The sequence below is a fragment of the Ursus americanus genome, chromosome 25 (assembly GCF_024610735.1).
Source record: "Ursus americanus isolate L20-20 chromosome 25, mUrsAme1.1.p, whole genome shotgun sequence".
Classification (NCBI taxonomy): domain Eukaryota; kingdom Metazoa; phylum Chordata; class Mammalia; order Carnivora; family Ursidae; genus Ursus; species Ursus americanus.
The window spans coordinates 29,699,967-29,722,868 of NC_142151.1; the positions used below are offsets into that span (position 1 = coordinate 29,699,967).

The 22,902-nt window shown below is 39.7% G+C and overlaps 1 protein-coding gene across 1 annotated transcript in view; it reads left to right on the top strand.

Moving 5' to 3' along the window:
- Positions 1-22,902, top strand: part of RESF1 (retroelement silencing factor 1) — a 305,299-nt gene that overhangs the window by 274,755 nt on the left and 7,642 nt on the right. Inside the window, exons 10-12 of the transcript XR_006782301.2 lie at positions 5,267-5,332; positions 13,833-13,948; positions 15,485-15,570. The gene's annotated coding sequence lies outside the window, so the exon portion shown is untranslated. The remainder of the gene's footprint in view (positions 1-5,266; positions 5,333-13,832; positions 13,949-15,484; positions 15,571-22,902) is intronic.

Consider the following 22,902-nt stretch of genomic DNA (forward strand, 5'->3'; position numbering starts at 1 on the left):
CAATCCCTTGAGATTATTTTTGTTTGTCCTTATCTAGCTATTTACAGAAACAAGATTGATATGATTTTTTTTTTTAATTTTGTCTGCCCAGTTTGTTTCTTACTGGCCTACCAGAAGTGAGTGAAAGAGGCTGCTTGCCAGGAGGTTAGAGAAACCAGAGGACGATGGTAATGCAATGGGTTTTGGGTTTCAAATGCCAAACTTCGGACAGCTGAAAATTCCTTGAGTGATTTGGACTACCAGTAATATCTGTTGGCAGGTGAATTGGTAGAATGGGACCAACCAGATCTCAAATCCTAGCCCATTGATGTCTAAGACATTTAGTATTAGTTGACTCCTTTTCCTTTTCTTTCCAGTAACTACTGGAGACTTCCTAGAACAGTTCTCAAAGGAATGCACCTTACATTATGACCTAAGACACATATACATACATACATACATACCTACATGTATACATACATATATACATACCTACCCAACTGAATTAATACTTAGCCTTACATCACCTAATGCATTGTTTATTTTCTATTCTATTGTGTATGTTTTTGTTTTTTAATTCTTGGCTTCCAACAGCAATTTAAAAGCATTGTCTTGGGGTAGAGGGAATATGGCTAGCAGCTGTCTCTTCCTTGGGTCTGTGTTGTAGATTTTAGAACAGATGTTTGTTATTCACTCCCAAGCTTTCTAGGCAGTGTGCCAGTGGGACTGTCCTGCTGTTGATCTTTGAGTTGATGGCCCATCTGTCCTGGATCTTGATGAGAGTGGGGGTAGAAGTGGGGGATGCAGGGAGAAAGCTCATTAAACATGGCCTTGTTCTAGGATTTAGAATGTGGTGGGTCTGCACTGAATCACTCTGTCAGACAGGTGGTTCTTTAAAAGAAATTTGGCTCTATGATTCAAAAATGTCAAAAAAAATTTAAATAATTTAGAAATGTAGTCATCTTCTGCTGTCCATCAGTAATCTGTTACTGAAAACCAGTTGTTCTGCATGCAAATGCTAATCTGCTATTTCTCATTTATTTTAAGTAGGAAAACTTACATTATGTCAACCCTAAGCCCTCAACCAATTTCTTAAACAGGCAACTAAAGTATGGTAATATACCTATATATAATGTTTAAAAATCCAAACTATCTTGTTAGGTGTGAGATGCTTAAAATATTGTTTCTCTGTCACCAAATAATTAATATAATCAGTAACACACAGCAGATTTTGTACAGTCAAAGGCCACTGACCAAGATGGTTTAATGTTCTCTTCAGCTTGACTTCAGTTAAACAGGCTTCTTCCTGACTCTAGGCCCCTGTGCTCCCTTTTCTTAGAATATTTACTTTAGAAAACTTTAAAATTCTTCCTTTACCCCTTTGAGATGTAAATCTATTAAAAAGTGTCTGGTCCGTTTTACAACCCAGGGAAGTCTCAAGAACCTGGGGACCATCTCTTTGAAATTTAATCAGCAAAGGAGATAGCACCCCTCTCTGTCATCTTCCACAGGAGGGTAGGAGCCAACTCCAAGTTCCTTGCTCCAAGTTACAAAACTGTTTCATGTCGTAAAGATAAGAGAAATTTATTTTTTCTTTGGATAAAGTCAGCAAACACAGATGGCCCATGCCACCCCGCTGACATCCTCTGGTACTTTTCCACTAGCTCACCCCAGCCTTTGAGAAGCCCTGGTCCCTCTGCTGCAGTGCAGTTGAGTTTAGACTTTGTGCTGGCCTCTCTCCTATTGCAGTAGCCTCAGATAAAGTCTCCTTTGCTGGTTTAACTTGGTCCAGTGCAATTTTTGCTTTAACACCACCAGTGGACCCATACTGCATCCCTTTTCTGGACGATCAATTCCACAATTTTCAAAAATTTGAATGAGGACTCTATTCGCTTCCTAGGGCTGCTACAACAAAGCACCTTAAATCAAAAGGCTTAGAGAACCCCAGAAATTTATCCTTTCACAAATCTGGAGGCCAGAAGCCCCAAATCAAAGGGATTAACAGAGCCCTTTCTGAAGGCTCTAAGAAAGAATCTATTCCATGCTTTTCTCTTAGCTTCTGGAGTTGCCAATAATCCTTGGTGTTTCTTGATTTGCAGAGGCACCATTCTAATCACTGCTTACATTGTCACATGGCATTCTCTCAGTGTACGTCTGTCTCTCTGTCTTTTCTTATAAAGATATCAGTCATATCGGATCAGGGGCCCATACTACTTGAGTATGACCTCATCTTAATGGACATTTTAATTGCATCTGCAAAGACCCTGTTTCCAAATAAGGTCATATTTGAGGGGGAGGGGGCACACAATGCAACCCATAATTAACTCTGAAGAAACATCAATAGTATTTAGAATGAAAGACTTTTTTCTATTTTATTTTATTAAAAATGTTGTATTTTGTTTAAGAGGTTATTGAAAGTTTTCTGTATAAATGTTAGTTGGAAATATTATATTGAGAGATACAGATGTTCTGTGAAGCTTGGGTATTGACGTAGATGGGCCAGGTCTGAGGACCCAGAGGGGGTCCTGCAGAACCAGCCAAGAGGGTCGTTGGCTTTGCGTGGGATAGAAATCAAATGCAAGCCAAGAGGAAGTGAGAGCAGAGTTTAATGAATAGTGTAAGTGACAGAGTATAGCAGATGGAGGTTCTGGGAGACTCAGGAAAGTGAGTCTCCCTGTCGCTTGGGATGAGGGGTTTATACTGGAAGGGGGTCCAGGGTATGAGTTCCTTCAGGAGTCTAGGATGGGGTACAATCAAAGATGAGTGTCAGGTGAACAATAGTTGTTATTCCCTAAATCACCAAAGTAGGGGATATTGATGCCAGTGTCCACCAAGTTTTGTTCAAAGCGAATGTCCTAGAAAATGCTTGGGAACCAGTTCTTTTTAGATGTCATCGGGTGTTTGGGGGCCTAGGATGAAACTCAGAGAATGATTAACTTTTTGGCTTCTCCCTTGAGAGTGGGAACATAGATTCTTTGGTTTACTCAGATGCAAAATACAGAACACGAGTAAATGGGATTTAGCAGAGAAACAGCAGAAATAGAGCCTTTCTAAAATGGAGTCCCTTCAGGTTCCCTATCTTAGTATTAAAAATGAAGAGGCGTTTATCTCTTTTGGGAGAAGATTTATCTAGGAGACATTGCGCAGAGTCGAGAGTAATCTGTCTGCCAGATGGCAGGCTTAGGTTTGGTGAGGGTGAAGCTTTCTCCAGGAGGAATCGGTGGATGTGTCAAAGTCAAAGCCAGACAAGTAAGAAGATTGCTTTTCTTTGGGCTATTGTGATAAGGAGAACCACCTAGATGCAAAGATCAGGGTACATCTGCCGGGAGGTTTTGCCTTAGATTTACGTAGGGAGGGGTAAACAGACTATGGCTGGGATGATTTAGAGTTGGGCTTTTTTAAAGCAGAAGTCTCTGTCAGGTAGCTGAACAGGAAATATTTTTCTCCATGGTTAGCCAGTTTCAGGGAACAAACAGTTTTAATCTTAGCTTATCAGTTATATCAAAGAATGGGAAGTTGGAGGGTCTAGGTGTGCTTTTGTCATCACGTTCCGAAAAGGGGGGGGGGTCTGCAGTTGGCCTGGTCACAGGTAAACAGAGCAATCATCTGTGAGAGCTCTGGGAGTCATAGAGTGGACAGTGAGGTTTATCTAAGTCAATGGCAAGGGGCACCTCTTTGAGTAAGCCCTTTCCTAGAACACAAAGGAATGGGGAAGATTTGGGGAAAACAAAAGGGTGGGGGAGGTGGTCTTTACCATACTGCTTTCCAGAAGCACAGGGTTCAGGTAAACTAACAGTGTCAACAGTCAAGAGGAAGGGCCCGTGTCAGGCTGAGTGCATATTGCTACTGCTTGCCCTTAACTATTTACACTTAATCTTTTAGAAAAGGTTTATCCCTGCAAAACAGATCCCACAGTTGTGGGACACCGCTGCCACCAAGTGGTGGTACGAATTAGCGACTGCCAAACCCCAGACTTGAAAAGTTAACATCTCTTTTTCAGACTCCAGTGGACTCTGTGTACCCTAGGAGAATGCAAGAAAACCCACTGAGATGCAGGAAGGAAAAAAAAAAAAAATTCTGCTTCATTTTATTTTTATGAAAAAAGCAAGCAAGAATTTAAACTCAGTACTGATATTTAACATACCAGTTTACACTGGGTTTCTCACCCTGAATTTATTCTCATGTGAATTTATGTCACATATTACCTTCTCAGGGAACAACAGAAGCTTCACAGAGTGGTAACTTGCTTCTCTGAACCCCTTCAGGGCGTAGTAACATATTGCAGATGATGAGCACCTGATTAAGTGCAGATAATATCTAGTTTCAATTAAACTTGTCCTTACACATGAACAAGTGGCTTTAAAAGACTCCTACTTGAGAACCCTCAATACATAGTTTATCTGTTTCCATTATCTTCAGATAGGTCTTTCAGTTCAAATTCCCTATGTTTTATTTTATTTTTCCCTTCACATTGTTCTAGATATTTATTTTCTCTTATATTGCTTTATTAGTTACAAGTAATTCAGAGGGCATTTATTTTTATCCTTCTAAATGAACTGCAAGATTTCTTTTTTTTTTTTTTTTAAGATTTTATATATTTATTTGAGAAAATGAGAGAGAACATGAGGGGGGGAGGGTCAAAGGGAGAAGTAGACTTCCTGCTGAGCAGGGAGCCAGATGCATGCCAGACTCCATCCTGGGACTCCAGGATCATGACCCGAGCTGAAGGCATCGCTTAACCAACTGAGCCCCCAGACGCCCCGAACTGCAACATTTCTTAAAGTATAAAATTTTGCATTTTTACTGTGAAGTTTAATTGACCACATCATGATATATATTGTTGTAGTTGTTAATTTCATTTTCTTGGAGTATAATGAGACTACCCATCTGCACATCCATGTCTTCAGTGACATTTTCTTTCATATCCAATATTATCTTTAACATTTCATTTGGTGTGCTTTCTTAAATTTCCTCTAATCATCACTAAGTATTCCATGGTCTACTTTTCATTTCTCTCATTGTTTCCTTCAGTCACCTTATGCATCTCTTTTGTAATCAATGTACTTTTCACAAGCCTCTTCCCCAGGTTATAGCTTTTTACAGTGTCCCTTTCATTTGGGTAATCAAATGTGTTCAGTAACAGCATGAACTTTTATCTCAGTTTATAAACCTAGCTCCATCAGCTCCTTTTTTTTCTTTTTGTCTCATGTTGTTTTCTTCACTCATTCTTAAGCAAATATTTGTGTGCATGTATTCTTTAATGTTTTTTTTTTCTTTAATGTTTTAGATTACCGGTATATTGTGAAAGGGTCTAACTCAGAAACTGCCTGATGGAAGAGATACACAGGGCAAGGTATGTGGGAAAGTGTGCAGTGCTGCCATGTTCTCTGTGTGTACCACTCTCCCTGAATCTCCACGTGTTCATCAGCCTGGAAACTCCAAATTCCCTACGTTTTAATCTAACTGATGTTTATTGAGCACGTATTATGTGTCAGATACTGCAACGAATTGAACCTAGCCCGGTCACTTTCACAATTTAGTTAGGAAGTCAAATGTGGGGGCGCCTGGGTGGCACAGCGGTTAAGCGTCTGCCTTCGGCTCAGTGCGTGATCCCGGTGTTGTGGGATCGAGCCCCACATCAGGCTCCTTTGCTATGAGCCTGCTTCTTCCTCTCCCACTCCCCCTGCTTGTGTTCCCTCTCTCGCTGGCTGTCTCTGTCGAATAAATAAATAAAAAATCTTAAAAAAAAAAAAAAGGAAGTCAAATGTGTAATGGTAAAGAGGTTTTCTCTAAGACGTGAAGTCTGAGTCCAGTCTGAGAAGGATGTCCTAGATATGTGGAGCCTGAAGGCAGGGGAAAAAAATAAATGAGATACAGTTAATGGTTGCTAGAGGACTTTGGGATGTCATTGATTTTAAAAAACTATGTCAAGGGGCCTTTCAAGTATGGGAAAGTAAAATTAAAGCCCTATTTGGGGGAGCTAAGATAGCAGCATAGCAGGAGGATGCTGCTGTCCTCATCCCTCAAACAAATCATTCTCAATACCTAAGAAATTGACGTGAGGACTGACAGAACAAACTGCACAACTAGAGGGAGAGGAGAGGCCACATTGAGGAAGATAGGAAGTGTGGAGATGTGGTTTGTGGAAGAAACAGATTGCAGGTGCTGCTGCGAGGAGGGAACCCTGGTCACAGAGAAAGGTGAGAGTGGAGCACATAGGGATACACACAAGGAGAACATTTGCCCAAAACCATTGGCTTCGAAAATGAGAGCAGATGATTTTTATGAGTTCTTTCAACCTAAGGAGCTTAAACACTTGAGTTTTAAAGGTCTGTGGGCTTGGCTGGGATAGAGCTCTGAGGGCGCTGCCCTACTCCTGGTTAGAAGGCAGGCAAGCCAACACAGGGGCAGAGGGCATGATCTGCGGATAACCTAACATGCATGGGCAGAGACGGTTCACTCTTCTTGGAGTGCATCTGTGAGAGGTGGCATTCACGGAGTCGCCTTTCTGGGGACAAAAGAGCCATCAGACACCATTTTCCTCCCGCAGCCCTTGTCATAAGCACCTGCTGAAGGCAGGTAACCCAGACACTGACTGTCTAGCCTGCTTTGCTCCTAATCTCATACCTCTGTGCTCTGGTGAGACCGTCCTTCTCAGTCAAACCTGCATTGGTCCCAGCATAGTGAGACCCTCCCCCAGAAGACCAGTGCAGGCCCCTGCTGTAGCATATCTCTGAAGTTTGGAGTTATTAAAGTCAGCAGGCTTGGCTCTGATAGAGCTCAAAGTATACTGCATTGCTTCAGGCAGGCAGGCAACCTGGAGACAGCATGAAAACAGAGATCTGAAAAACACCTGGGAAGCACAAGGGGAAATTATTCACTCTTCTGGAAGGGCTTCCCTGAGAGCAGTAAGCACAGACTTCCCTCTGCAGAGACAAAGGATCTGGCTGGTGCCATTTCCCTCTACTGCCCCTCAGTATAAACCAATTTCAGTAAACAGCACAGAGCCAACGCTGGCTGCCTAACCTGCTTATACAGAATCCTGCCCTCTCAGGAACAGGAAACATAACAGGATTTTCTAACACAGAAAAGAAGACACAGACCTAGACAAAATGCCAAGTCAGAGGAATATATCCCAAAAGAAAGAACAAGAAAAGGTCACAGCCAGAGATCTAATTGCAACAGATATTAGTAATATGCCTGATGGAGGGGCTCCTGGGTGGCTCAGTCATTAAGCGTCTGCCTTCAGCTCAGGGTGTGATCCCGGAGACCTGGGATCAAGCCCCACATTGGGCTCCCTATTCCGCTGGGAGCCTGCTTCTTCCTCTCCCACTCCCCCTGCCTGTGTTTCCTCTCACTGGCTGTCTCTATCACTGTCAAATAAATAAATAAAATCTTAAAAAAAAAAAAGGTAATATACCTGATGGAGAATTTAAAGCACAGTCACATGGATACTCGCTGGCCTCGAGAAAAGCATGGAGACATCAGGGAGACCCATACGACAGAGATCATAGAGCTAAAAAACAATCAGGCAGAAATGAAAAATACAGTAACAGATTCAAAACTGTCCAGATATAATGACCACAAGATGGAAGAAGGAGAGGAATGAATAAGTAATATAGAAGATAGAATAATGGATAATAATGAAGCTGAACAAAAGAGAGAAAGAACTGTGGATCATGAGAACAGACTTAAGGAACTCAGGGACTCCATAAAATATAATAACATTCATATCATAGGAGTCCCAGAAGAAGAGAGAGAAAAGGGGACAGAATGTTTATTTGAGGAAATAATTGCTGAAAACTTCCCTAATCTGGGGAAGGAAACAGACATCCAAATCTAGGAGGCACAGACAACTCCCATCAAAATCAACAAAAGCAGGCCAACACCAAGGCATATTGTAGTTAAATTTGCAAAATACGGTGATAAAAAAATTCTAAAAGCAGCAAGACAAAAGAAGTCCCTAACTTACAAAGGAAGAACCATAAGGCTAGCTGCAGATCTCTTCACAGAAACTTGGCAAGCCAGAAGAGAGTGACATGATATATTCCGCATGCTAAAGGGGAAAAATCTGCAGCCAAGATACTCTATCCATCAGGGCTACCATTTAGAATAGAAGGAGAGAGAAAGATTTTCCCAGACAAACAAAAACTAAAGACAGTCATGACCACTAAACCAGCCCTGCAAGAAATATTAAAGGGGACTCTTTGACTCAGAAAGGAAGACTAGAAGTGGCAAAGACTAGAAAAGAACAGAGAAAATCTGCATAAAAATGACAAAACAAGTAATAAGATGTCACTAAATACTATATCTATCAATAATTACTCAGAATGAACTGGACTAAACACCCCAATCAAAAGACATAGGAAGTCAGAATGGATAAAAAAACCAACAACACCCATCTATATGCTGTCTATACGAGACTCATTTTATACCTAAAGACAGCTGCAGATGGAAAGTAAGGGGTTGGAGAAAAATTTATCATGCAAAAGAAAGTCAAAAGAAAAGTCGGAGTAGCAATATTTATATCAGACAAAATAGATTTTAAACCGAAGACTGTAACAAGAGATGAAGAAGGGCATGGTGTCAAAATAAAGGGGTCTAGCCAACAAGAAGATTTAACAATTATAAACATTTATCCCCCCATACGGGAGCACTGAAATATATAAAACAATTAATAACAAACATAAAGGAACTCATTGATAATAATACAGTAATAAGGGACTTTAACACCCCACTTAACATCAATGGACAGATCATCTAAACAGAAAATCAACAAAGCAACAATGGTTTTGAATGACACACTGCACCAGAGGGACTTAACAGATATATTCAGAGCATTTCATCCTAAAGCAACAGAATATACATTCTTTTCAAGTGCACATGGAACAAACTCCAGAGTAGATCACACACTAGGTCACAAATCAGGCCCCAGGTACAAAAAGATTGAGATCATGTCATGCATAGTTCTGACCACAATGTTATGAAACTTGAAGTCAACCACAAGAAAAAATTTGGAAAGACCACAAACACATGGAGGTTAAAGAACATGCTACTAACAGGGCACCTGGGTGGTTCAGTCAGTTATGCATCTGCCTCCAGCTCAGGTCATGATCCCAGGGGTCCTGGGATTGAGCCCCACCTCAGCTCCCTGCTCAGCGGGGAGTCTGCTTCTCCCTCTCCCTCTGCCCCTCCACGTGCTTGTGCTCTCTTTCTCTCTCTCTAATAAATAAATAAATAAAATGTTAAAAAAGAAAGAAAGAACAAGCTACTAAAGAATGAATGGGTAAACTAGGAAATCAAAGAAGAAATAAAAAAAATTCAAGGAAACAAACGAAAATGAAAATACAGCCGTCCAAAACCTTTGAGATGCAGCAAAAGTGGTCATAAGAGGGAAGTATATAGCAATACAGGCCTACTTAAAGAGATAAGAAAAGTCTCAAACTAACAATCTAACCTTATACCTACAGGACCTAGAGGAAGAATACCAAGTGAAGCGTAAAGACTCAGAAGGAAGGAAATAATAAAGATTAGAGCAGAAATAAATGATATAGAAATTTAAAAAACAATAGAAGATCAATGAAAGTTGGAGCTGGTTCTTTGAAAAAATTTATAAAATTGATAAACCCTTAGCCAGACTTATCAAAAAGAAAAGAGAAAAGGAGGTGCTTGGGTGGCTCAGTCAGTGGAGCATCTGACTGGCTCAGGTCACGATCTCAGGGTCCTGGATTCAAGCCCCATGTCAGGTTCCCAGCTCACCAGGGAGTCTGTCTGTCCCTCTCCCTCACCTCCCCCTATTCATGCTCTCTCTCTTTCTCTGAAATAAATAAAATCTTAAAAAAAAAAAGAAGGAAAAGAAAAGAAAAGAGGAAGGACCCAAATAAATAAAATCACAATTGAGAGAGGAGAAATAACAACCAACACCACAGAAATACCAACAATAATAATATAAAAAATTATATGCCAACAGATCGGGCAATCTGGAAGAAATGGATAAATTCCTAGAAATATATAAGCTACCAAAACTGAAACAGTAAAAAATAGAAAACTTGAACAGAGAGATAACCAGCAAAGAAATTGTGTCAGTAATCAAAAATATCCCAACAAACACAACTCCAGGGCCAGATGGCTTCCCAGGGGAATTCTACCAAACATTTAAGAGTTAATACCTATCCTTCTCAAACTTCTACAAAAAATAGAAATGGAAGGAAAACTTCCAAACTCATTCTACAAGGCTAGCATTCCTGATTCCAAAACCAGACAAAGACTCCACTAAAAAAGAGAATTACAGGCCATATTCCTGATGACCAAGGATGCAAAAATTCTCAACAAAAAACTAGCAAATCCAATCCAATAGTACATTAAAGGAATCATTCACCATGATAAAAGTGGGGTTTATTCCTGGGCTGCACGGGCATTTCAATATTTGCAAATCAATCAATGTGATACACCACATTAATAGAAAAAAGGATAAATCTATACAATCCTCTCAATAGATGCAAAAAAAACCCCATTTGACGAAGTACAACATCTAGTCATGATAAAAAACCCTCAACAAAGTAGGGATAGAGGGAACATACCACAACATCATTATGGCCATATATGAAAAACCCACAGCTCATATCATCCCGTGGGGAAAAACTGAGAGCTTTGCTTCTATGGTCAGGAACAAGACAGGGATGTCCATTCTCACCACTGTTATTTAACATAGTACTGGAAGTCCTAGCCTCAGCAATCAGACAACAAAAAGAAATAAAAGGCATCCGAATCAGCAAGGAGGAAGTCAAACTTTCACTATTTGCTGATGACATGATACTGTATACGGAAAATCCGAAAGACTCCACCAAAAAATTGCTAGAATTGATACAGAAATTTAGCAAAGTCTCAGGATACAAAATCAACATCCAGAAATGTGTTGCATTTCTATATTTCTGTAATAAAGTAGTAGAAAGAGAAATCAAGGAATTGATCCCATTTACAATTGCACCAAAAACCATAAGATACCTAGGAAGAAACCTACACAAGAGGTGAAAGATCTGTACTATGAAAACTACAGAAAACTGATGAAAGAAATTGAAAATGACACAAAGAAATGGAAAAACATTCCATGCTCATAGATTGGAAGAACAAATATTTTTAAAATGTCTATACTACCCAAAGCAATCTACACATTATGCAATCCCTATCAAAATATCACCAGCATTTTTCACAAAGTTAGAACAAACAATCCTAAAATTTGTATGGAACCAGAGAAGACCGCAAATAGCCAAAACAATCTTGAAAAGGAAAAGCAAAGCTGGAGACATCACAGTTCTGGACTTCAACTTATAGTGCAAAGCTGTAGTCATCAAGACAGTATGGTGCTGGCATAAAAACAGATGCATAGATCAATGGAAAAGAATAGAAAACTCAGAGGTGCCTGGGTGACTCAACCAGTTGAGTGTCTGCCTTTGATTCAGGTCATGATTCCTGGGTCCTGGGATCGAACACTGTGTCAGGCTCCTGCTTGACAGGGAGTCTGCTTCTCCCTCTCCCTCTACCTGCAGCTCCCCCTGCTTGTGTGCATGCGTGCACTCTGTCTTTCTCACAAATAAATAAATAAAATCCTTAAAGATAGGAAAAAGAAAAAGAAAATCCAGAAATGGATCTGCAACTATGTGGTCAATTAATCTTCAACAAAGCAGGAAAGAATATCCAATGGAAAAAAGACAGTCTGTTCAACAAATGGTGTTGGGAAAACTGGACAGCAACATGCAGAAGAATGAAACTGGACCACTTTCTTATAGCACACACTAAAATAAATTCAAAATGGATGAAAGACCTAAATATGAGACAGGAAACCATCAAAATCTTAGGTGAGAACACAGGCAGTAATCTCTTTGACATCAGCCATAGCACCTTCTCACTAGATATGTCTCCTGAGGCAAGGAGAGCAAAAGTAAAAATGAACTCTTGGGACTTCATCAAGATAAAAAGCTTCTGTACAGCAAAGGAAACAATCAACAAAACTAAAAGGCAACCTACAGAATGGGAGAAGATATTTACAAATGACACATCTGAAAAGAGTTAGTATCCAAAATATATAAAGAACTGATTAAAGTTAACAAATAATCCAGTTAAAAAATGGACAGAAGACATGAATGGACATTTTTCCAAGAAGACCTACGGATGGCCAACAAACACATGAAAAAATTGCTCAACATATTATCAGGGAAATACAAATCAAAACTACAATGAGATACCACCTCACACCAGTCAGAATGGCTAAAATTAACAACACAGGAAATAACAGATGTTGGTGAGGATGTAGAGAAAGGGGAATCCTCTTACACTGTTAGTGGGAGTGCAACTGGTGCAGCCACTCTGGAAAACAGTATGGAGCTTCCTCAGAAAGTTGTGAATAGAACTACTCTATGATCCAGCAAGCATTACTGAGTGTTTGCCCAAAGAATATAAAAATACTGGGGCACTTGGGTGGCTCAGTCAGTTAAGCAGCCAACTCTTGATTTCTGCTCAGGTCACAATCTCAGGGTTGTGAGATGGAGCCCCACATCAGACTCAGCACTGGCCGTGGAATCTGCTTAAGGTTCTCTCTCTCCTTCCCCCTCTGCCCCTCCCCCATCTCTCTCCTTTCATTAAAAAAAAAGAAAAAGAAAAAAAACAAAAATACTAATTCGGGGTGCCTGGGTGGCTCAGTCATTAAGTGTCTGCCTTCGGCTCAGGGCGTGATCCTGGCGTTATGGGTTCGAGCCCCGCATCAGGCTCCTCCTCTGGGAGCCTGCTTCTTCCTCTCCCACTCCCCCTCCTTGTGTTCCCTCTCTCGCTGACTGTCTCTCTCTCCGTCAAATAGATAAATAAAATCTTTAAAAAAAAATACTAATTCAAAAGGATGCATGCACCCCAATGTTTATAGCAACATTATCTACCATAGCCAAATTATGGAAACAGCCCAAATATCCATTGACTGATGAATGAATAAAGAAGAGAATAAAGAATGAATACACAACGGAATATTGTGTGTGTGTGTGTATACATATACACACACACACACACACACACACAACGGAATATTACTCAGTCATAACAAACGAGATCTTGTCATTTGCAATGACATGGCTAGAGCTAGAGAGTATTGTGCTAAGCAAAATAACTCAGTCAGAGAAAGACAAATACCATATGATTTTACTCATCTGTGGAATTTAAGAAACAAAAGAGATGAACAGAGGGTGATGGGTGGGGTAGAGAGGCAAACCGGGAAACAGACTCTTAACTCTAGAGAACAGACTGAGGGTTACTGGAGGGGATGTAGGAGGGGATGGGTTAAATAGATGATGGATATTAAGGAGGGCAGGTGTTGGCGTGAGCACTGGGTATTGTATATAAGTGATGAATCACTTCTACACCTGAAACTGCTATTACACTGCATATTAACTAGCTGGAATTTAAATAAAAACTTGAAGAAGAAAAAAAGAAAAAAGAAAGTTCTATTTTGGGATAGAGATGTGTCAGGCATTGGAGAGATAGGGTGCTTTGCTCATTATTGTAAAATGTCTTCTTATCTGTCTTTCAGTAATAAATACGTTGTAATATCATTTTTACTGAACATCTACTTATGTGTACAATTTTTAAAAATCGATTTAATGCTCAAATTGATACATACGGGAGTGGTAAAAAAATTCTTATAAAAATAACATATGGTTAACATGTAAATGTTTGGTATGGTCGCACTAGAAAGCATAATGAATAGTGAGATGCTTGGGCCTGTATGTAGAAAAATGAGAAACTGATGGATACAAATGCATGTAGAAACAGTTATGATATTTTCTGGAGAACACTTTTCCTCTACCTTTCAGAGTTTCTTCTGGCTGGCCTAAGAATTAAATCGACATGAGACAGATTCACAGGGGAAAATCAGATTTAATTTTGCACGTGAGAACTCTACATACATGAGAGGTTCAAAGACAAAGAGGTAAAATGAGGCGTCTGTGACATTCTGAGCTAAGGAAGGGGGGATAGGGGCCTGGGGCTTCAAAGGGGGAGGGCAATTCACAGGCAATAAGAAGAGCAGATGTTTGGTAATTAGATGTGTGCCCTGCCATACAGATGGGACATTCATCTAAAATTAATCTCTGGTAATAACTCTTATTGGGGGAAAGCCTCCTGATTTATATTCTTCAAGTAGTTAAGGGAAGGCAAAAAATTTTTTTAAGCCTGCAGTGTCTCAGTCGTGTTCAGCTCAAAATAGTACACCTGCCAAAATTTTGGCATATTTTGGGGAGACTGTTCTGAACCACTTCAATGTATCACCAACTCAACTACTATAACCAAAGTTGGCTTCGAAGAAATGATTTTCCAAAATCTTAAGTAACTCAATAAAATCCTGGGCCGAGTAAAGTACAGTCTTTCCTAGATTTACACAATGGTTGTATTCCTGGTAAATTCTAGTAAAATCATACAAAAATTTTGTGTTTATATACAAAACAAAGTTAGGTTTAAGCTCAGATAATTATGAACAAGTTTTTAACCTCTATAAATGTGTGGAGGGATTAGACAGTCCCTGAGGAACAATTTTGCATTACGAGATTACTCCACACATTGTTGTGTCCCTGGTCCCTACTTACTAAATCACATCAGTGACCATAAAAGTCCCTCCACTCACAGATCCCATTGAGACAATCAAGAAGACTTTCAGAAACTTCCAAATTGACCTCTAGGGGGCAGTCTGATTCCTGTGGAGAATCACTGAACTGGGAAAAACTCTGTTTTCTTCCCCTTGACTGTGGGGTTAGGTAGGGTGGCATTATTTTTGTTGCCTGGGAGGCTGGCTTGGGGTGGGAATGAGTGGTGGAAACAAAGGAATATTTTTCCCTCTTGTTAGCCACCAAGGGAGGCTGCAATACTGGGGCTTTTATATAAATGAATGGCTAGGTAACTTTTGACACCTTTCTCCTGCATTTTAAGTTTTCCTTGATCACTTTGCCTTGCCCAGAAAGCTGGAGTCTAAAACCCCTCCCTATAAAAATGATAGAATAAATGGAGAGATATCTGTATGTATGTATACGAATGTACATATATGTGTATATTGCCTGTGTACACACACACATTCACCATGTCACTGCTTGCTTGTACTGTAGAAAAAGTAGAGGCAGTAAACAAATGTCCACAACCAGAAGAGTGGATTTAAAAAAAAGAAAAAGCAAACCCATGTCATCTCCATAAAATGGAATGACATTGTAGCCATTTTTTTAAAATGAGGTAGGTCAGTTCATTGGCCTTGAAGAATGTCCTCAAGAGCAGCAAAACTGTAAATTTGATGTGCACAGAAACAGAATTGAAAGGATATAAATTAAAATGTTATTAGCGGTTATTCTGGAATCTGAAAATTACAGGGAGTAGAACTTTTATAGTAGGATGAACTACTAAGTCATGAGCACAACCCGCAGAAAGCCATGTGTGGTATCAGATTTCAATTAGGTATCTTTTTTTCTCTTTTTTCTCCTTCCAGTGTTGTTAAAACTTACGTGACCATGAAACCTATTCACCTTTCAGAGACGGTCGTATTTGAAGAAACTGATATACAGCATAATAAATGTAAGTGTATGAATTTTCTTGTGAAATTATACTAACAGGCACATAGAACTCTAATTATGTGCTAGGTATCATTCTAGTGCTTTACAAGTATTTGCTCATCTAATATTCATGACAAGTCTCCGTGGTGAGTTATTCTCATGGTCTTAGATAAGTCCAAATGAAGTGTTGGAACTGGGATTTGAACCTGGGTGGTCTGGCTCCAGAATCTACCCTACCTGATGATATTCAGCCTGTTTCTCTATCTAGTCTAGAAATGCTCAGGCAGACTCAAGATACGCTGTATAGCTGAATTTGCCCTGTTCTCTATCAACCCAGTAACCTTAGCAAAACTGAGAATTTTGTTAGTTCTACATTACTTCAATTCACATCCCCAACCTAGCTGGTCTTCCTACCTTCTGTATTCGTCACTCCATTTCTTAAAACTTCCAGGACTTTTAGGATACAGCTGAAATCCCTTACTTTTGCTTACAAGGCTGTAGATGATCTAGCCTACTATATGTTCCAATCTCATCTCTTACTTCCTCACACGGTCTCTTCCCATCCTGCTGAGTAAGGAACAGGCCGGGAGAGGTAGGGAGAGATAGGTAAGGGGCTACGGGATCAGGATCACAAAAATCACAACAATGGGAGGTGTAAGGAAACCAGAGATAAGAGGAAAACACCAGACCACGCTGCCCTAGGTGTCAGAGGTGGGGTCTTGTTAAAACAGCTACTTATGACCAACAAAGAATTACCAGACCCTAAAAAGGAAGAAAGCCATTGAAGGTGTTATCACCAATCCTTACTCAGTGGTGCTATCAACAGAGTTGTTAAAAGGATTTAAGTTCCCTGGTTAGCCTTCAATGAAAGACCAACCTTAAAAGCCCACAGTGGGAACCCCATCAGGACCCCTCTGGCTCCTGAGAGATTTTCTTTCTGTACCCTTGCTTAATAAACTTCTATCCCTTTACTCACTCTCCTTTGTCTGCAAGATTCATTCTTTAACTCCATGAGACAAGAACCTCCCTCTCCTGCGTCATTGCCACCCTCCTCCCCACTTCCACACACAGAGGCATTCTCTCTCTCTATTCATACTTGACTTCCTTCCTTTATTCCAGTAGGAGAAACTCTGTTCATGCTGTTGTTTCCACCTGAAACTGCCTCCCCTCAAATCCACACATATTTCTGGCTAACTTCTTCACAGCCTTCAGGTACCCGCTGCTAATTTCTTTAGGAAGGCTTTCCCCAGATCTCAGATGCTCAGGAACTTCTCTGGTGTCTCCAGTCCTCCGCACACGAGGCACCCTGTACTTCCCATCTGTCCTGAGCACGCTCTGAAGACACACACGCGAGTTGTGTCTTTCTACAATGTCAGCTTGATTCAATCTTAAAGCAAGGTTAACACAATTATCAAGCAGGTCCAGGATTCTAAACTCATTGACATTTCACCACGTGTTTAACTTGGCTTCTTCCACGGCACATAAAACAAAGCACAAGACAAGTCACACAACAAACAAGATAGAACAGGGGGTAGGAAGTTAGCGTGCCAAACCCAATGTCAGTCTGTATGCGTGGAGTTGAGATAAGGCCTCGTCTAGTCCCATCATCTCTCGGCTCTTACTGCTTATTAACTTCTAGCATTGAAGGATCTCAGCTCAGTTGGGAGATGAATCGGCAGAACCTTTGGCGGCAGCTACCTTCTTGAAGTGCTCTGACATAGAGGGGGTCGGCGTCTGAGGAGTCTGACAGTGCTGCAAAAATCCTCCCTCTTTAATGGGATTTAACCGTCTTAGGCCCCTGAAGGCCTTCTCTGCTTCTGCGTGTTATCAGTTCTGCGGTGTCGTCAGCTGGTGGTGGTCTCGGCTGTGTCTGGTAGCTGCAGGCCCCTCAGTTGTTTGTGTCGCTGCTTGACACAGGCCCCTGCTTGACACGAGTGACTCCATTTTGCTCTCACAGTTTGGGTCAACTTTTTGGGTTTTTGTTTTGTTTTGTTTCCATGCTATATATGTATTATATGGGTTTTAAAAGACTTCTTTACTTTTACTGTTGTTTCTTTATTATTATTTTCTAAGTGAGTTATAATTGATATAGAATATTATATTAGTTTTAGGCATATGACATAATGGTTTGATGTATGTATAGATTACAAAGCAGTTACCACAGTAAGTTTAGTTAACATCTACCACCACATAAGCTACAGAGATTTTTTCTGTGTTGAGAACTTTTGAGACTTTCTTGTGAGGAGAATTTTTGAGATCTACTCTCTTAGCAGCTGTCAAAATACAACACAGTATTGTTAACTGTAGTCACCATGCTGAATACTCATCCCTAGAACTTATTTCTCTTATAACTGAAGTTTGTATGGTTTTCCTCCCCACTCCACACTACCCCCTGCCTCTGGCAACCACCCATCTGTTCTCTGTATCTGTGAGTTTGGGTTTGAGTTATTGTTCCTGTTTTGGTTTGGTTTTGTGATATGATATAGAGATATAGTTATGTGTCTCACTCATCTTTATCTGACTTATTTCACTTAGCATAACACCGTCAAGATCCATCCATGTTGTCACGAATGGCAGTATTTCCTTCTTTTTCACGGTGAACGATATTCCATTGTGTGCGTGTGTATCTTCATCCATTTGTCTGTTGATGAGCACTCAAATTGTTTCCATATTTTGGCTCTTATATCTGCAGTGAACATGGGAATGCAGACATCTGTCTGAGATAGTGACTTCATTTCCTTTGGATAAATACCTAGAAGTGAAATTGCTGGATTATATGGTAGTTCTATTTTGAATTTTTTGAGGAAACTTCATACTGTTTTCCTTAGTGGCTGCACCAATTTACATGCCCAACAGCAGTGCACAAGGATCCCCTTTTCTCCACATCCTTGCCAGCACTTGGGATCTGTTTTCTTTGATAAAAGCCATCCTAACATGTGTGAGGTGACAGCTCTTTGTGGTTTTGATTTGCATTTCCCTGATAATTAGTGATGTTGAGCCCCTTTTCATGTACCTGCTGGCAATTTGTGTCTTCTTTGGAAAAACATCTATCAGATCCTCTGCCTATTTTTTAATGGAACGGTTTGTTTTTTTGCTATTGAGTTGTATGAGTTCTTATATATTTTCGGTATTAGCCCCTTATCAGACATATGATTTACAAATATATTCTCCCATTCTATAGTTTGCCTTTTCATTTTGTTGATGGTTTCCTTTGCTGTATGGAAGCTTTTTAATTTGATGTAGTTCCACTTATTTATTTTTGCTTTTCTTGCCTATACTTTTTTTTTTTAAAAGATTTTATTTATTTATTCGACAGAGATAGAGACAGCCAGCGAGAGAGGGAACACAAGCAGGGGGAGTGGGAGAGGAAGAAGCAGGCTCATAGCAGAGGAGCCTGATGTGGGGCTCGATCCCATAACGCCGGGATCACACCCTGAGCCGAAGGCAGACGCTTAACCGCTGTGCCACCCAGGCGCCCCTCTTGCCTATACTTTTGATGTCAAATCCAAAAACTCATTTCCAAGACTGATGTTAAGGAGCTTATCCCTTATGTTTTCTTCTAGGAGTTTTGTAATTTCAGGTCTTATGTTTAAGTCTTTAACCCATTTCAAGTTTATTTTTGTGTATGGTATAAGATAGTGTTCCAGTTTCATTCTTTTGCATGTGGCTATCTAGTTTTCCCAACACCATTTATTGAAGAGACTATCCTTTCCCCATTGTGTATTCTTGGCTTTCTTGTTGTTAATTAGTTGACCACATGCATGGGTTTCTCATCTCTCTGTTCTGTTCCATTGATTTGCGTGCCTGTTTTTATGCCAATACCATACTGTTTTGATCACTATAGCTTTGTAATATAGTTTGAAATCAGGCAATGTGATGGCTCCACTTTTTTTCTTTCTCAAGATTGCTTTGACTATTCAGGGTCTAGATACATTTTTTATTAGTTTTTACTTTTTATAGTGAAAATAAATTCAATTTATTTTTTCTATTTCATTTAACAACTTTTTTTCTGTTAAGGATAGTCTGCAACTTGAAAATAAAGCAAAATTATGGCATGTATCCTCTCAAAGTCATACTAGAGGACCTCGGAGAACTTTTGTTTAGGTGGGTAATATCAATCAATATTTAATATATTAGAGGGGCGCCTGGGTGGCTCAGTCGGTTAGGTGTCTGCCTTCAGCTCAGGTCCTGATCCCAGAGTCCTGGGATGGAGCCCCACATTAGGCTCCCTGCTCAGCAGGGATCCTGCTTCTCCCATTCCTGCTCCCCCTGCTTGCACTCTCTCTTTCTTTGTCGAATAAATAAATAAAATATATTTTTTAAAATTTAATATATTAGAGGGGTGCCTGGGTGGCTCAGTTGGTTAAGCATCTGCTTTTTGGCTCAGGTCATGATCCCAGGTTCCTGGGATCGAGCCCCATATCGGGCTCCCTGCTTAGCAAAGAGCCTGCTTCTCCCTCTGCCCCCCTCTTTTGTTCTCACTCTCTATCTCAGATAAAATAAATAAATTTTTTAAAAAAATATTTAATGTATTAGGAATTATGATAAAAATTTAAAATATGTATTAGCTCATTTAAAAATAATAGTAACTCATTACATATGAACATAAATAATATATATTTTAAAGATAACTATATTTTCCAAAGATAAATTAGTGAGTAGAATGGCATTGTTTTAAAGTTTTGGAAATCTCTTTAATCTCTAGCTTAATAGAAGACACGTGGATTCTCATGTCTGTTTCTGTAGTCAATCTGGTGCAATATCACATGTAGGCTCTGGAAAACTCCACCATACACTCATGGAAGGATGAAAAAAGCAAATATATTTACCTTAGTATTATTATAAAAATCATTTGACCTTGCACACCTCTTAAAACAGATTTTAGCTGCCTTTCCCTGCTTCCTCGCCCCCAAGAGTCTCCAGACAGCACTTTAAGAGCCTTGCCCTAGGAGACTGTACAATCAACTAGGACCCAGACTCTGAAGTTAAATGTTAAATGGATGGATAATTTTCAAATGATATTTTTTTCAGTACAATGTAAATGGTTTCTGTCCGTAGAAAAGATAACTCCAAAGGTCATAATTTTTATTTCAATTTAAGCAGTTTTATATGTAATTTAGCAAATACACGCTGGCATTTTCTTTTTTCCCCAGTGATTATATATATCCAGTCACTCAAATTCTCCTTTGAACCAGTTTTTCCACCCTGTTGGTCCCTTTCATTAATAAATAAACCTTTAATCTAGATTCACCTTTAGTACCTTCTCACTTTGTATTAATCTGAGAGTCATGTTTCTAAGTATTTGAATACCTTCATATTTATTTTTATCTTGAAAAATTTCAAACCTTTAAAAAAGTTGCACAACTACAGTGAACACCCGTATGCCACTTACTAGATTCAATCATTAAATTTTTACCACATTTACTTTAACTTTCTCTCTCTCCATCCATCCTTGTAAGGATAAATTTTTAAAATGAATTTCCGCAATTGCCAAGAAGGAAAGGAAAGAAACCTTTCCTTATTTCCCTTCTTAGATCATTTCTGCGAGAAAACTTAGTGATTGTGAATCCTTTCTCTAACTTTTTTTTTTTAAATAAACATTTTGCTTTACATGCTAAGTCTGAGGGTATTACTAGATGTAATGATCCCACTCAGAAAACAGAATTTAGGGACACCTGGCTGGCTCAGTCAGTAGAGCATGCAGCTCTTGATTTTGGGGTCATGAGTTTGAGCCTCTGTTGGGTATAGAGATTACTTTAAAAAATAGAAAAAATTTATACAGTAAGCTATCCTAGTTTCTAATATATGATCCGTATTCAAATTTCCCCAGTAGTCCTAATAATGTCCTTTATGGTTTTCTTTTTTCCCTTTTCTTCTAGATTCAGTCAAGGATTACACATTCCTTCTTTAGGAATTTGGACCTTCTATTGGTTATTTGAAAGGTTACATTTTTAACCTTTCTTCCCTCAGAGTTTCTGTTTCTTTTCTGTATGTAAGAAGTAAACAGGTAGATAATAGCATGATTCACTGGATTCAAATCTTTATACTTGTAAATTATTTAATTTTCCTAAACCTCAGGGAATCAGTTAGGATGCTTTTGGTTGCAAGTAATAGAATATCCAAAATAAAAATGATTTAAACAATTACATTTAATATCTTAACTAAAAATAAGTCTAGAATTAGAACAGCTGCTCAGTGACATTGTCACTATTCTTGGGGCACCCGGGCAGCTCAGTCAGTTAAGTGTCCAACTCTTGATTTTGGCTCAGGTCATGATTTCAGGGATGTGGGATTGAGCCCTGCATTGGGAATCCATGCTCAGTGGGGAGTCTGCTGGAGACTCTCTCCCTCTCCCTCCCTGCTGCCAGTTCCTGCTCTCTCTTTCTCTCTAAAATAAATAAATAAATCTTGAAAAAAAAAGAAAGAAACCAGTGCTTTCTATATTTCCATTATGCCATTCTTAACATATGCTATGCTGCCTTAGGCTGGCTTCCTATGTGATTCCAAGATGGCTGCCACAGTTTCATGGTCACACATGAATGATAATGTTCAGAGGTAGAAAATGATAGATCTCTTCTTGACTCTTTTTAAGAGTGAAGATAACCTTCCTAAAGCATCACCCCACCCCCTTCATTGCCTAAAATTTCATTTCATGTTCCTGCTCGAACCTGCTTATCTTGGCAAGCAAGACAACAACTCTGTGATTGCTCAGGCCAGTTAAAATGTATCCCCTAGTCTAAGAGGGCACTGAGACTCCTCTGAAGGATTTGTCTGCATAATGAACATAATCTGGTTTGGGGAAGATGACAACAGTGTCTGCTATACTCAGTTTTTTTCTCTTATCAAAAGGAGGATGATATCATTTATGGAATATTGCTATGAGTATAAAATGAAATAATATATGTGAAGTCCCCCTACTAGTGCCTGGAGTAAAATTTCTTCCCTTGCTTGCTTCTTCTTCTTTTTTTTTTTTTTTTAATTTCATTTATTTATTTGTGAGAGAGGGAGAGAGAGAGGGAGAGAGCTTGAGTTGGGGGGAAAAGGAGGAGAAGAGGCAGAGGGAGAAGCAGGCTCCCTGCCAAGCAAGGAACCCAATTTAGGACTCGATCCCAGGACCCTGAGATCATGACCTGAGCCAAAGGCAGGTGCTTAACTGACTGAGCCAACTAGGCACCCCTTCTTCTTTTTTAAAAAAGATTTATTTAGTTATTTTTAGAGAGAGAAAGAGGGTGTGCATGTGAGTGGGGGGTGGGGGAGCAGAGGAAGAGGAAGAGGGAATCTCAAGCAGACTCCATGCTGAGCATGGAGCCTGATACAGGGCTCAATCCCACAACCCTGAGATCATGACCCTGAG